General features: G+C 40.4%; 1 protein-coding gene across 3 annotated transcripts in view; it reads right to left on the bottom strand.

Moving 5' to 3' along the window:
• The window catches only part of STK3 (serine/threonine kinase 3), a 248,534-nt gene that overhangs the window by 24,117 nt on the left and 207,777 nt on the right, over positions 1-16,640 (bottom strand). The gene's annotated exons all lie outside the window — the stretch shown is intronic.

Below are 16,640 nucleotides of genomic sequence, written 5' to 3'. Positions count from 1 at the left end.
AGGGAATTCCTGAGAAAGGGGGCAGCACGTAAGAAGTCTTGTAGGTGAAAGTGAGAGGAAGTAATAAGGCAGGAGGAAAGAAGGATGTCGTTGGCAGAACATAGGTGGTGTTTAGGGATATATTTGGGGATAAGGGGTGAGCTGTCAGTCAGAGACAGAGTGTTACATTTGATTCTAGATGATATGGGAAGCCAGTGTAGGGATTTGCATAGTGAAGCAGCACAAGCGGAGCAGTGAGTGAGGTAGACGAGTCTGGCAGCAGCGTTTTGAATGGATATGAGTTGGGATAGACAGAGAAGGAGAAGGTTGCAGTAGTCAAGGTGGTACAAGATGATTGAGTGAATAAGTATTTTAGTTGCACCATGAGTGCATGCTGATATTTCGTAAGTGTAGACAGCAGGACTTGGGTGTAGGAGTGGCAGTGGACAGTGGGGAAGCATATTAGTTCTGTTTTAGACATGTTAAGCTTCAGGTAACGGTGACACATCCGGTCCTGGGTTTGGCTGGAACTCACCCATATATGGCAATAGATGTTCCAGACAAAGCTCTCCCTGAACATCTATTGGAATCACCTGGCTCTGAACTCAAGACTCCTGTTTATCTTGATGTGGCTTGCTGTGCAGCTCTTCCCCTATTGGCTGTCTATGCTATTTAGGTCAGCCCGTCCCCCCAGGAAGGGGCTGAGCATTATCCTATCATTCCTGTATCTGTGCTTGTCACCAGCACCTCTGCATGGCCTGTCTTGGCCTTCATGTGCTGAAGTCCTGTATTGAAGCCCTGAAAAGCAGAGGGCCAAGGACAGAGCCTTGTGGGACCCCAACAGAGAAAGGGAGTGAAGAGAAGACACTAGGGAAGGAAACACTGAAAGAGTGACGGGACAGGTAGGACTTGAACCAGTAGAAGGCTACAGCAGAAATGCCAATGGAGTGGATAGTTCTCAGGAGAAGGGGGTGATCAATGGTGTCTAAGGCAGCAGAGAGATCCAGGAGAATTAGTAAGGAGAAGTGACCCGTAGACTTCTCTATGAGGTCATTGCACTATATTAAATCAAGCCAGATTACTCTTTGACAGACAAAAAAAAAACATTTTAAATTTCCAAAAGCCTAAAATATAAAAATTAACAGTAATGACAAGCACATAAAAAAAACCTGATCAAAAACTGGTCAAACACAAATTCAGAATGGCTCTCAGACAAAGTAACATCAAGAGAAAAAAACTCAATATATTTTTTTCACAAATACTGTACAGTAAGTCACTCCATAAAGGTCATCACAGTTCAGATCCTCAGAGGATTCTTTAAATTGTCACAAGAACGAACATATTCAATGCGAAACCTCCAACTCCAAAAAGGGAAATTTCAAAAGAATACTGATTTTCTGACTTCCTCAACATACATAGCAAACTTTTTTTCCCCCAACTATTCTGTACCGTCATTAACTTGGTTTGAAAAAGCTAACCTATTAAACTCCCACTTCCACCCCATAAACTTGAGACATTTTCACTAGATAACACAACATACCCCCATAGTGTCAGACATCAAAGTTTCAGGATTCAGTCATCAAAGGATTCAGAAGCCGGTGTTGTTGGTGCAGAATACTACAACATATCCTGCCATATCTTAACAGTGGAGACAGTGAGGGCTGCCCCATCTTTATAATCTTTTCAAATATACTCAGAGTATTAGTCAAAGTTCAAATGTAATTGATCAGTAGCCAACCCCCCCCCCCCCCCAAAAAAAACAAACATAAAATGGGCGACGTTTCAGACACATGTGGTCCTTTGTCTAACCAAAGGAGCGTTTGGGTCGTAAACCTCGTCCATTTTTTACATTTCTTTACACACACACACACACACACACACACACACACACACACACACACACACACACACACACACACACACACACACACACACACACACACACACACACACACACACACACACACACACACATTTTGCCCAACTGCAACTGAACTAACATTACCTGGATCCTTTTTCATCATTCCCTACTTGTTTTCATCCTGCTCTTTAATATCTGCTTTTAATTTAAACTTTCTAGCGAACGGTTCCATTATTAAAGAAAATAAGACTGATAATTGGCATCTGTGCCTTGGTGAGGATTTCAGATGCCCTGTAGGGTGCCGTTTATTTTATATGTAGCAGTTGGTAGACAATATATCATATTGATCCAAGTCTCCACATACTAAAGTTTTTCTACAGACCTCCAGGGCATACAGTAAATACTGACTTCATAAGACTCCTGGCTGCCCCGATCAAAAGCTTTTAGAGCATCCATTGAGATAAATTCAGTTTTGTAAAGTTTGTTCTTAACATCCCGGACGGTATTGAACATTTAAGCTTATTTAAAAGTACATTCCCACTTTGAGACATACTGTATATTGGAATTGCTCTAGTAAAGCACTAAAAGCCAGGTTAGCACCTTTAAAGCAGCAATCCCACCCTAACCCCTTTTTTTCTACAAAATTGGAAGGAGATGTATTCAGTAGTTGAACCGCACTATTTTCAGCTCCAGGACCCCTCTGTTCCCGAGATACTTACTGGGGGAAGTTAACAGTTCTACTTCCTGTCAAATCATGTTGCGGCTTCCTATAGTCCGAGATTCGGTAGCTATTTTGCTTCTCCAGGAGGGAGGTTTAAAAACTGTAACTTCTCTGGTAATTATCTCAGGAACCTGGAGGTACCCAGAGCTGAAAATGTTGTGGCTCAGCTCCTGGGAAACCCCCATTGCCTGTTCCCATCCAGTAAATAAAATAAGGGGTAAAAAAAAGGAACCGGTGCGGGGTTAGCTGCTTTAACAGTTTATACAGTATATAAGATAATTACCAGGGTAAACTATGCAGAAAACCCAAACAGTGCATCTAAACCTTCAACACGTGTAAATGTCCATTAGAAATGTATAGCAGTAACTGGATGTATAAAGCAGCAGTTTCTCTTGCCCAACAATTGTAGGAATATATATGCAGTGAGTTGAAAAAGTCACATTAACTTGATTGAAGTATAACAATCTGAGTGAGTAGACATGCACTTTGTAACATTACTCACTGTCTTCCTTCTAGGCAGAGTGGCTTGAACTTCACGGCGTGCTCCAATCCAGACAGCAGCAGCAGCAGCACAGAGAGAACAGGAAACGGAGGGCGGTGCACAGCCGAAGAAAACTCTCCCAGGCAAGGTACGTGCAGTAAAACTTCTATTTATTGGCACATATGGGTTAAAAAAACACTCTAACGCGTTTCGCGCGGGAGGCGCTTTATCAAAGATAATCAAAGGCGTTAGAGTGTTTTTTTAACCCATATGTGCCAATAAATAGAAGTTTTACTGCACTTACCTTGCCTGGGGGAGTTTTCTTCGGCTGTGCACCGCCCTCCGTTTCCTGTTCTCGCTATACAGTATATACTTAATAGTGTCAGACAGCACTCTAAGGTGAGTGTGTAGCAAGCAGATGTATATAGTAAAATAAATTCTGCATAGAGAAAAGGGGCATATCCCCAACAACCCCATACAATTTAAATAGTATAATATAGTTGGAATACTTTGTGAACAAGAGGAGTTAAATACATTTACAGCCGACATTTCAATTTCTTTGCATCACACATGCCTACGCTGTACTTGTTGCTCCTCTTTGTTCACGGAGTGCTGGAAATTCCAACTATATTATGCTGATTTAACAGTTGTTTAATAATTTAAGGTGTGTTTAACAAAAAATAAAACAATTATTTAAATATTTTTTCCTCTTTTTTATTTGTATTTTTAGAAACACTAACCCTTTGACTGCCGGAAGTGTCACGGTCCCTCCGACAAACAGGGCTGGCTAAGAGTTTTGCTGGGGTTTTGGAAGGAGCTCTTACCTTCTCCGGAGCGGCATATCCTCCTCCTAAGACATCATGTCAACGTGTTGCCATGGAAACGCGGTGTTATGTGGTGGCACATTATGGCAATGCAGTGCCATCGTGGAGCCCTGACAACGTGACGTTGCAGGAGATGGGTCTCCGGAGAAGGTAAGAGACACTTACAGGGGCCTCTGTAACCATGGGGCTCAGTGCAATGACACTGCCTTACCACGGGAGTCCTCTCATTTCCTTGCACTCCATAAAACACAGGATGCTATATCCCTGGAAAACGAGCACTCCAAGGGCCAGACGTATCCACATCATGTGACCCCCTGGAGTGCCATAACCCATTATATAGTGGCAAGGTCTTGGAGCACCCAAAGGGTTAAAGCAGCAAACCCCCTAATGTTATTTTTACTTATTTAAAAAAAAAAATTATAAAAAGGATGGGAATTATGGGATTCACCAAAGCAAGGCTCTGGGCCCTCCTCGTGCCAAGCACGGCAAAACGTGTGAAGGACTGCTCAGTCTCCAGCACTTTTAAACCATATTAGTCATTTTATCGCCATGTGGTATCGTCTGACACACACACGGCTTCTACCAACAATTCCAGGAGAGTTGCATCCTCAGAACTATGTGTGGAACAGGGAGCGGTTTCTAACCCATCTGGAAGCACTCGTATGATGGCACAATTCTCATGTCATAAGATGTTAAAGATTTTGTTTGCGCGTGCATCATCGCTAACCTTATTATACATTTCTATAGCGAAGACATACTTCACCATGGCTTGCACCACTGTCTGCTATTTTACATCATATTGGAACAAATACTCCGCTCTTCTTTTGGAGAGCAGCAGCCATTGGATTGAAATTCCAATCTTGTGGGATCTATTGAATACCTATGATAGCGTTGGACACTGGACTATTGATCTCCATTCGGTTTTTATTATTTAACAGCAATTCATTTGAATGCAATTGCATTATTTTATATAAGTAAGAACGATTTTTTTTTTTTTTTACGTTCTTTGCCCTTGATTTTCATTAACATGTATTAGCTCATTATTTAGTAATATATCAGTGCACCATTTAAGGAGTATTTTTGCTTGAAATTTGATGGCACAATATTTGTATGTTTTCAGTCAGTCTTTTCTTTTGAGGATTGACATAGGATTATGGGTCTGTTGATTTATAAGGCTGTCTGATGAGAAACAACACCAGAGGATTAAAACAGACTATTCCTCTGTACCAAAGTTGGTTTACAGGTAGGTTTGCCAGGTGTCCGGTATTGAACCGGACAGCCAGGTATTTGGTTACTCTGGTAAACAATGAGAGAATACCGGATATGTACTGTATGAGTCCGCTATTACCTCTCCGGACTTAGTAACCAATCGCGGGATTTCCCTTGAGAAGGGATAGAGCAGGGCTGCTGCTGCTAGGGGGCTGGGCAGCTTCCTCCATCCTGACTGGCTGCTACTGTGTAGAGGTGGCAGGAGCCCAGAGGGGGGGGGAGAGGGGGGACAAAGAGCGGAGGAAAAGCATATAGCAGAGAGAGGTGAGGCTGTGTGTCCTGCCTGTCTGTGTCCTGTCTGTATTTGTTCTGTTTTGAGAATGTTCAAATGAATGAGTACTTACAGTATGTGAATGTTACTTATTTGCATGATAATTTGCATTTAGACGAAGACCGCCCTAAATGTTTTCATGGAGCTACTTTGGTTACTTCTTCATCCTTTATTGAATCGGGTGAAGAATGCTTCGTCACAAAAGTTCATTGAATAGTGGCCCTTTTATACTATTAAACAATTACACCTTATTTAAGCCACAAGGAAGTCATTTCTCTCCGCTAATAGTAATGCGGTTAACTATATCAAGTGATAAGGAAGAAAGAATAAACAATAAACAATAAACTTAATCTATTTGCTATCTTGAAGTCATTGTGGAAATTTCCCTCCGTTCTGTTTCCCACAAAATGGTTTCAAGTTCTTCCCTTTTTTGAGACAGGTTGTGATATCGCTGCAGCTACAGTTCCCCAACAGCTGCCTCTGAATATTTAATGAACGGACTATTATATGCATGAATAATTGATCTTCGATTTAGTGTCTTCTAGAAATGTCATGTGTCTAGCAAATGCATATAAATAAATCTTTGTTTCCTTGATAATTTAAATGTATAGCATCTACTTGTGGATAAAACATAAGTGGTTTTTGCCTTTTAACTCGTTCTCATTTAAAAGTGGCGTGTATATTAGTTTTGTTACAGCCAACTTTATTTACTTTTTAAAACAGTATTTAAAACAGGATATAAAAGAACCTTAATTTACGTTTGCATAACGAATTCCGATACATCTTTAATGAAGGATGTTCAATTTTAGGGTTGGCTTTTTAAAGTCGCAGGCCTTTTGAAAATGTTTGACTTTGGGCAACCTTTACAGTATTTTAGAATAATTTCTCAACCCTTTCACTGCTTGAGGGACTTGCTATGCATTGCAAAACAGTGATACAATTAAAGTTAGTTTCTGGTATACGGAATTACTCAAGATGGTGTGAAGTGACACTGGCAAAAAATATTGTATGTCCCTGTCCTTCCATAAATATGACAGAAAGGAAGTAGCTAAGGGTACAAGGAAACATTTTTGTACTTCCTACCCTTTTACCAGCTGCACAGTAAGGCTGGGGCCATGGTGCCGCAGACCGTGCGGAGGCTGTGCAGTGAAGCGGGTGCTTTCCCTGGCCATGGTGAACGGGCCGTGGGGGGCGTCACAGAGCTGGTTCGCCCACGCTCACGTGACTGGCCTGTCGTGCCCCAAGAAATCAGTTTCAACTGATTTCTTGCGCAACGAGCGCCCCCTCCCGCCCGCGCCCCCTGCATGAACGCGATCACTGCCTTAAGATAGTCTGATCGCTCAGCGTGCGGATGCCTCTGCACGGTCTGTGGCACCATGGCCCCAGCCTAAGGCAGCAGTGGGCAACAGGATATCCATAGCCTTGTATTTGGGACAATGCAGCCACATGTAGAAGCTTCGCCCCTTCACAGTAAGTAGCCTAAATTCCACTGTGCTAATTAATTCTGTCCTGTGCCTCTCCTTACACAGGGATTGGGAGCTAGCAAAGGAGACAAACAGTATTCATCATTGTACTGCTGCTGGTGCGGGCAGCAGTTGCAGCTACCAGGCCAGGCCGCCTGTTGATCACCAATGCTGTAAAGAAACACTTGTTTAAAAAAAAAAAAAAAAACAACAACTCTGAACAGAAAACTGCATACCACATATGGACTAGTCTTTCACACCTACGGAAAGATGGCAACAGACAATACAAAGTTGCTGTGAGCAAGATTACTTTTTGTAACAGAAATTAGAATAAAAATCACACAATCTTAACTTGTAAGAAGCCCATGCAAGAAAATCTTTTTACATCAAAATGGGACTATGGTTAACAGGATCATGCTTGTATATACAGTGAATTATTTTCTCACAAATCTAAATGCATTATCTAAATTGCCAACAGTAGGTACTCTGTGCTAGTCCTCCCACATCCCAATAATGTCTCACTAAGAATGACTGTGGAGATGTTTCTGGCTTTGATTTTTTTGGGCACTCCTAACACTCACATTCATTTTTTGAACAAATGCTTGCTATTTCTCACGAATCCGGTTTACTACCACTTTCAGAAAACCATGCTATGTACAGCAAATATCACTACTAATTGGCATAAATTGTCAAGCGTACGTACATATGGTCATACATTTAACTATCATAACTTTTAATAATAACTTTATTTATATAGCGCTTTGGAGTAGAGGTAGAGTAGAGTGCATTGCAGTAGTCCAGGCGCGAGGACACAAAGGCATGGAAAAGCATACTAAGATCCTCTGGGTGTGCGGGGGGGAATCAAGTACTTAATCCTGTATATGTTCTTTTGGTGGAAGCACGAAGATTTGATCACGGTTGATACCTGATGTTTAAGGGTCATGTCACAGTCAAGAACAACCCCAAGATTCCGAACACGGACAGAGTTTAGCAACTGGGAACCCCCAAAGTTGATTGACCTAGCTGGAATCTTGTTGTCTTCTAACGATGAGCATCCACCACGAATACTTCTGTCTTATCAGGATTCAACCTCAACCAACTGGCACTCATCCATTCTAGGAGCTAGATACCCTGTGACCTGCCAGTGAGAAAGGGATCTAAAACAGCTGAGAACTATTTCACCCAGTCCACAGAAATCCTTCAGGCGCTCCATTAAGGTCCCATGGTCAACTGTATCAAAAGCTGCAGAGATGACAAGGATAGAACAGTCATCACTTTCTCTGGCCACCAGGAGATGATCTCCAAGTGAACAAGAGCTGTTTCAGTACCATGCCATCTTCTGAATCGTGACTGGAATGGGTCATACATACAGTATCATGGGCTTGATGGACCGGTTTCTAATTGGATTGCAACCACTTTCTCAATAACTTTCCCCAAGAAAGGAAGGTTTGATACATAGTCTGTAATTCAAAGCCTGTATTTAGTCATGCAATCTGGGTCTAATGAAGGCTTTTTTAGAAGAGGTATGATGACTGCTTCCTTCAGCAATTCAGGAAGGATCCCAGTTTGCAAACAGCACAGGACTATCTTGGCAAACACTGGGCCGATTACATCAATACAACCAAGAGAAGGCGTGTTGGGACCGAGTTTAAATTCCAGGTAGCGGGACATCACCCCTAGATTGTTTACACTATGTATTCTACATTCAAATGGTCAAAGCTAGTCCATAACACCAGAGAACCTGTATGTTCATGCCTGGAACCCTGACACTAATTAGATAGCATAGTCTGGACCCCATCCCAGGTGGAAGTTATTTTGTCAGAGAAGAAGAGAGCAAAATTATCACAATGGGACTGTAAAAAGGCTTCTCCATACTGCAAATATACTGATTTGCAGAGCTTCTCCATGGTGCGGAAGAGCTGAGCTGGTCTATTGTTGGCTGCCATGATCTGGTGGTCTGATCAGAGTCACAAATTTCTAAACCGGTCTGGAGATCAAGATCAAGTATGTGTTCACCTCTATGGGTAGCAGAGGAAACAAGTTGTGTGAATCCCAGAACATTCATTGTGTGGAGAAAGTCTTGACCAAATTGAGAGAGTTTATCATCGACCCAGGCATTGAAATCCCCCAAAATATGCCATTTACAGTAGGGTGCTCCAAGACTAGGCCAACAACAAGGTCTCCAATTTGCTGCAGAAATACCTTCCCATCTCCAGGGCGGGCGTTAGATGAGGACAGAAGAAACGAGTGGATTAACCTACAGTACATTTTAGTAGTTCTAAAATCTCGTAAAGCAAAAAAAAGTTATAGAATTATTTCTACTGGAAACAATTCTGTTTATATTTAAATCTAATGGCAAAAACAGGAAATGCAGAAAAAGTAGTCATTTTTAATTTGATTTTCTGCTTAAATAGATTCATAGGCAGCACTGGGAACTGCATGTACAGTACCCACACAGTATGGAATTCAAGTACTGCTAAAATACTTAATTGTTGTGTGTGGATTAACCATATGGAAGGGAATTGGCTACTGTGCATGCCCATGTGTTTCAGGTCCCTTAAAACAATAAAACAGGCAAAACATTATGTTACAGTGCATACTGTGCTGGAAAATTGTTCTGGGCGGTTTGTCCAATTCATCATGTTAAACAATACAAATGTGCAGGAAACCAATGTACTGCATCATGTCTTCTGCCTCTTAACCTCTTCACCGGACGATAGTCTGATTTAAAAGTAGTTCCAATTGAAGGCACTTTTCCTAGTAATTGCTTTGAAAGATAGTTGTTTGTAAACGGTTGATTAAAAAAACAAATGTCAACCCAAAGCAACTGCCCAGGCTCTCAAAACCTCATTTGTAATGGAAAATGCAATGCATTTTTTTTTTATATTTATGAGTAAAATGCCACAGCTGCACAAACCACATATACTGTAGTTGAAGAATTTGAGAGATGCCCATAACTTCTCATCAAGTTCATTATTGTGTTTGTATGGCAATGCAGATGATAATAGTTGGGTGTGGACCAGCTGTTTCTATTTAAGTCCTAGTTTTCAAATGGATATAAATAATATTTTTTCTTAGTCTTGATCACGGTGTGTTTTCTTCTATAGTGCTGATAACACAGATTGATGGGTTACAGTCCAAGGATCAAGTTAGGACATGATCAGTTTAAGTGTTAGATGCTCAGATATCAGAAAGTGGGGGTTATTCATTAAAATGCAATTGTGCCAATTAGGACACTAAAGCACAAACTCCTACTGACATCGATCGGCTATCACAGTTTCATGCAAAACCCCCAATGACTTCTACATAAATTGTAATTTACTAAAATTAGAAATGATCCAATCTGCAAGACGAGGCTTAGAGGCCCCTAATTAGTGTAGTGACTAATGGAGTAACGTAATAATTAAAACTTCTCAGTATATTGACTAGAAGAGAGTCTCGACACAAGATCAATTTTCATTCATAGTGTAAAATCAGTGTAGTCAAAACAAACATGAGAAAAAAAATTACAGGTTCCCTTTTTTCCCCTTCTTATTTGTATATGTAAAGTATGTGACAATGTATAATTCTACATTCTTACTTAAACTGGCAATCTTTTGGTGCTTCTGTTAAAATTCTGGGAAAATCATGATTCTGTGACTAACATAATGGCTGCTTTAGTCCGTGTAACTCAGCAGCTACAGTATATTAAGGTAACCATCTATTGTTACAGTTTGCAGCTCAAACTGCTGGGGATATTGACAACAAATGATCACAAACAGGAAAGTGTTGCAAAGATCTAGCACGGCTTGGGAGGTCTGGGTTAAAACCTGCTATAGATAGAAATGAAAGGATGGCTTAAAACTCATTCAAAATGGCATAAAGAATTGAATGCTACTTTTTTTTTACTACAGTAAGTATTATCTAATACAACAGAACTGATTTATGTAAAAAATAAACCATACGATTTCACGTGTGGCTGCCTTAAAAAAGGAAATAATATTGTTGAATATAATAACTGTGCTGGAAATGTGAAATACTCAATCTCCATGAGCCAGCTTGATGCATTAAGCTTGATACATCAAGCCCCTGTCAGTATAAAAGAAAACAAAAGACCTTTCCTTGCACTTGCGCTGGTAGGTTTAACCATACAGGTTGTCCTCGCTATCCAACGTTTCACGTTACAACGAATGTTATATCCAACGCTTTACAATGCCTCCCTATGGGCCGTTTTCCGATGCCGGAATGCGTTACCCAACGCTCACGGCCACTGATTAACATGGGACTCACTTTACAACGGTTTCACTATCCAACGCTACTTCCAGAACGGATTCCGTTGGATAACCGAGGACTGCCTGCACTACCAAAGATTGAACAACATACCTGGCCTGGGGGCGCGCCCCCCACTTTGCGCACCGCTGCAGTAAGTGGTTGACAGGGTATGTTTAGTCCCATAGATGCCCAGTTCTCTAGTCTCTACAGAAGCTTCCAGTGATTGATCACAGCAAACCCTGTTTGAAGGAACATTTGGTTTCACCCAGGCAGTGGCATGATTACGGGAAGTGTTTTTTGAAAATAAAATTGTGAATTAACATTAGTATATTGTTTTTAACACTTTCTTTCAGTGTATATTTATTTCCTCGATCTCATCAGAGATATAGTATCTTTGAAGGGCACAGTCATTCCTTGGCTATCCCAGCATGAGGTAGCAATCACCCATGGAAGGGGGACATACGTTTATACATGAAGGGTCTACATTTTATTCCTCTACATTGTTAAACTCAGAACATTATTTTGCATGTCTCTTGCCTTTGTTTATATTAAGTCACATCTTTTTTTCTTCACCGACAATCCAACCAGTAGATCTAGTGTACACAATACTGTATTACTAGGCGACTACTAGTATAAAAAAACCTGGTGCTTTACATTTTTGTACATTAGCTAGAATTACATTTATTTCTCTTTATCTATAAACTTTCTGCTAAATTTCCTGCAGGCTGCATACAGATGTACTGTAGCAGTCTTCATAGTTCCCTCAGAAAGCACAACCAATCTTGTTTTAACAGAGAATATCACAGAGTTTCCATATGCAAATATCAGTCCATATTGTGCAGAAAATCAAAACATATCCCACCAAAAGGGAACAATTAGACCTTCTACATCTGTACAATCTGGTTTATAAGACAAAACCTCCTATCACTTTTAATTGTGTGGCATTTAAGGCCGATATTCAAATATCAAGTACGTTTGGTAAAGTTAGTGTCTTCAAACAAAAATATATACAGGCATACCCCGCATTAACGTACGCAATGGGTCCCCAGAGCATGTATGTAAAGCGAAAATGTACTTAAAGTGAAGCACTACCTTTTTTCCACTTATCGATGCATGTACTGTACTGCAATTGTCCTATATGTGAATAAATGATGTAATAAACGCATTTGTAACAGGCTCTATAGTCTCCCTGCTTGCGCACAGCTTCGGTACAGGTAGGGAGCCGGTATTGCTGTTCAGGACATGCTGACAGGCGCATGCGTGAGCTGCCGTTTGCCTATTGGGCGATGTGTCCTTACTCGCGAGTGTACTTAAAGTGAGTGTCCTTAAAGCGGGGTATGCCTGTAATTACAAGACACAAAAGTTGCCTACAGTAGCTGGCAGCAAATAGGACAAAATCAAAACTTCAGTGCATCAAAAACTGCATGCGAGTATCAACCCGTTGGGGTAATCTGATGTGGCTATATTGTATCATAATGAAATAAGGCTTCCATCAAACGGGTAACAATATTGAGCATGATGAGAGTACATTTCTTGAGTGACTCAGTAGTGTGAGAACTCATGAAACCATTTGTGGCTGGGAGCAATTATTCGAGTTATAAGGGTGGGGTGGTACCCCTCGATCCTGTAGCCCTCTCTGCTTTATATCACCTCTCACAGGCAGATCTTGTGCTAGCTCCCAGCTCAATTAAGCAATATAAAGTCACTTGTAATAATATTCAGGTACTCACAAAAGACCTGTTCGGAAGTCCGTGGGCATGCTCCAGCTGGATCAAATCATGAAAGAACACACAGGCAAATGGCGGTACTCTGCATGAAAGTATCCCAGGCTTGGCTGCAGAGGTTGCTAAAAAAGTATTTTAATGGCACATAAAAAAAGTAGCAAGGGTGTAAACACCAACGTCCTAGGTGCGAAACGCATTACTGTTTCCACCCTTGCTACTTTTTGTATGTGCCATTAAAACACCATTTTTTTTAGCAACATCCGCAGTCCAGCCTGGGATACTTTCATTCAGAGTACTGCCATTCGCCTGTGTTTTCTTGCCTAGTAGATGCACTGAAAATACAAGATTTATGTTCACAGACGCTTGCATAAAAATAATAAATAATGTGCACTATTTATAGAGACTGCATTAGTACAGATGTAGTAAGACTTACTGTCTCGGAGACCGCAGACCAACAGGCTGAAATGTGCGACCGGTCCACGGCCCCCAAAACCTGATGCTGGGATAGCCAAATAACAACTCTTTAGTGGCTAACCGCTAGTGTAATGAAATGGTTACCCCTCTTACCACCCCACCAGCAGGCCTAACCACCCACCCCAGGGGAACAACCCCCATCACCCACTCGACCAATCCGCCAACAACAGCCCCCTCACCTTTGCGGTCACGGAAGCAGTAAGTCTTGCTGCATCTGTATTGCACATTGAATGTGGTCTGTGTTGCATTTCTGCCTGAGACTGTATAAACAGATACACTTATTTTCCAGGCAGTTAATTTTCTAATGCCAGCGAGTTGTTGACATAATTAGCTTCCAGATCCCATAAGCCACAAATGAACTGAAGGTTTCCAATTCCAAATTCAACCAAACGTATTCTGGTCTCTTATTTGTAGAAAGTGTGCCCCCAGACAAACCTATTGCTGGCTTTGAACCCAGACAGATTGTTTAAACTCATTACTTACAACAACTGACAAGCTAACAGTATATCAAAGCCTCCGACAATGTTGAAGTGCCAATTTGTTCCTCAAACATACTTGAAAATTAGACGAAATAGTATTGTCTAATGCAGCGGTGCGCAAACTGGGGGGCGCGAGATTTTTCTGGGGGGCGCATGCGGTTGCAGAGGCCCCGCACTCATCCCCAAGGCATTTAAATTAAATGGCGGGGGATCGCATGAGGCCTCTGCAACAATAAAACTTACAGGAATTCAGATGCTGTGACACGTATACATGGCAACGCGGCATCAAATGACGCTGGGGGGGTCATGTGAGGTGACATCACATGACCCCGGAGCGTCATTTGACGCAGCTGGAAGGTAGGAGGGGGGGGGGGGTTGCGATCTCTGAACCAAGCCAGACGGGGAGGCGCAGCAGTAAAAGTTTGCGCTCCCCTGATTTAATGTAATAAATCATTTGATGTAAATACTGTTACAATAAGGTTTTTTTTGGCAATTGTTAAATTCCTAAGAATATTAATTGACAATGGAAATGAACATGAAGTATCTTGATATGCTAGAAGTCTCTCTGTTCTACACTGTATATTTCTAGTAGCTCTACTGGCACTGAAGAAGTATAGATTCCTTTCAGCTTATGTTTATTTGTAATGGATACATGCTGTATGGTAGCAAGATGGTAAACAAAACACATGATCGTCTTTAAGCAGCTAAAGATAAATCAGGATTTGTAACTTTCTACATAATTAAGCAGCTTACTAAAATAGATTTGTTCTACATTGCTGCTGAAAACACTTGTAAAGTACTGAACATGTGTGTAAAATGGTTAAAAAAAAAGTCCATTAAAAGAGTATTACAACTTGTTCTGTACAACGACATCTGCTGGAAGTGCTTAATGATACTAATATCGATTTATATGGCAGCATGAACATTTGCAGTAGGAAAAGGTTCCAAGAATGCAACGGTACATTAAACGTATGCTGAATATTAGTTTGAAGCATGTTGGGTGTATAACTGAAGGTATTTAGTGAAGTAAAATTGTTTATATCTAAGATCTGTGTTTTCCAAATATTCATTTGATAACATACAGTAACTAGAAGCCAAAACACAACAGATGAGTGTGAATCACTAATAAACACAGCAATTTATCTGATAACAGGGTTTATGAAGAATATGAAGAAATGTAAACAGTACACCCAACATGCCTTTATAGAAGGCCACAATTCTAATGGGGCTATTCAATAACATGCAATAGTGCAGACCGGCACTGCCACACACAAATTCCTACTGCCATTTGCTCATTTTGGTGTGGGACTGCACCTTTACAATAGTGAAAAAGCACCGAGAAATGTATTAAGAAAGAAACTACAGTATAAACAGCTAATGTACAATGAGAATTCAGCAATGTTGAACTTCTGTGTTACATTAGGTAGTTCCTACCAGTGCCTATTTGCTGTTTGTAATGTGTATAAAAAGCTTGTTATCATAAAACAATAACTAATCTAATTGTGATAATTACAGAAGGCTCACTGGTATGTCAACACGCAAATAAATTCAAACAACAATATAGAAATGTTGGATGTCTGTACAAAAATAGTTGTGCCAATTACAAACTGCACATACAGTAACTATACTTAACTCATGTATTTATCATGTCTTTTCTGATAATTACTTTGATCTGCTGTCAGTTCTTATATAAGGTTTAACTTCATACTTTAGATCTTTCAAAACATGACTGTATTAGAGTCATATTTATTTAGACAGGCATTGCCATTATAAGGTACCCTGGGAGAACATTATTTCTACCATCAAGTCTCAGCATGACAATTTGTAGAATACAAACTTTCTACATCAGTGATCCTTCTGTTATTCAGGAAAGAACGTGGTTTTCATGTGATTTCATTATAAATGAAGGCTTAAAACAAGATATTCACAGGGCATAGTTACATAGTAGATGAGGTTGAAAAAAAACATCCATGCATCAAGATCAACCTGTGCTAAATGTAGACGAGATACTTTATCCTATATCTCTACTTACAGTACATTGATCCAGAGGAAGGCAAACAAAAAACCCCAGTGAAATATCATCCAATGATTTCTCATAAGGGGAAAAATAATTTCCTTCCTGACTCCAAAAATTGGCAAATCGGATTTCTCCCTGGATCAACATCCTTCCCATGTTTACTTATTTGGTACTGTATATCCCTTTATACCTTTCCTTTCTAAAAAAGATGTACAACCTTTCTTTTGAACATACAGTATCTATTATATCTGCCATCACAGTCTCCATGAGTAATGAATTCCACATTTTAAATGCCCTTACTGTAAAGAACCCTTTCCTTTGTTGCTGGTGAAATCTCCTTTACTCAACCCTTAAGGGATGACCCAGTGGCGTTTGTACTGCCCATGGGATGAATAGTTATTTTGAAACTTACTTGTACTGTACCTGAATATTTGTATATTTCACAGACCCAGTATGATCTTTCTCTGTCCAGCAGAAAAGAGAGGTACATGAGAATTGTGCCAGGTAGTGTTAGGACCTGCAGATGTGAAGTGGCTCCAAGCTTATAACCTTTTGGCCAAAGGGTTTAACAAAATGACCCTTTTTCATGAGCAGGTAAGCACTGAGGTATTGAACTAGATGTTGTGTCATTTTGTATGATGCGCTGGCCTTTCTGTTTTTGTTTGAATATTTGTATATCGTTATCATATACTTAGACGTCTCTTTTCTAATGTAAACAAATCTAAGTATCTTATACTGTTTTTGCATTTAACAGGTGTATTTCTTCCACTGCATAGAGAAAATGAGTTAACAATTACTGCAGCACACAGTTTTAACTACACTGTAG

Source organism: Ascaphus truei, chromosome 2 (assembly GCF_040206685.1).
Source record: "Ascaphus truei isolate aAscTru1 chromosome 2, aAscTru1.hap1, whole genome shotgun sequence".
Classification (NCBI taxonomy): domain Eukaryota; kingdom Metazoa; phylum Chordata; class Amphibia; order Anura; family Ascaphidae; genus Ascaphus; species Ascaphus truei.
Note: the sequence above shows the minus strand (reverse complement) of the source record. Positions and strands in the feature narration are given on the sequence as shown.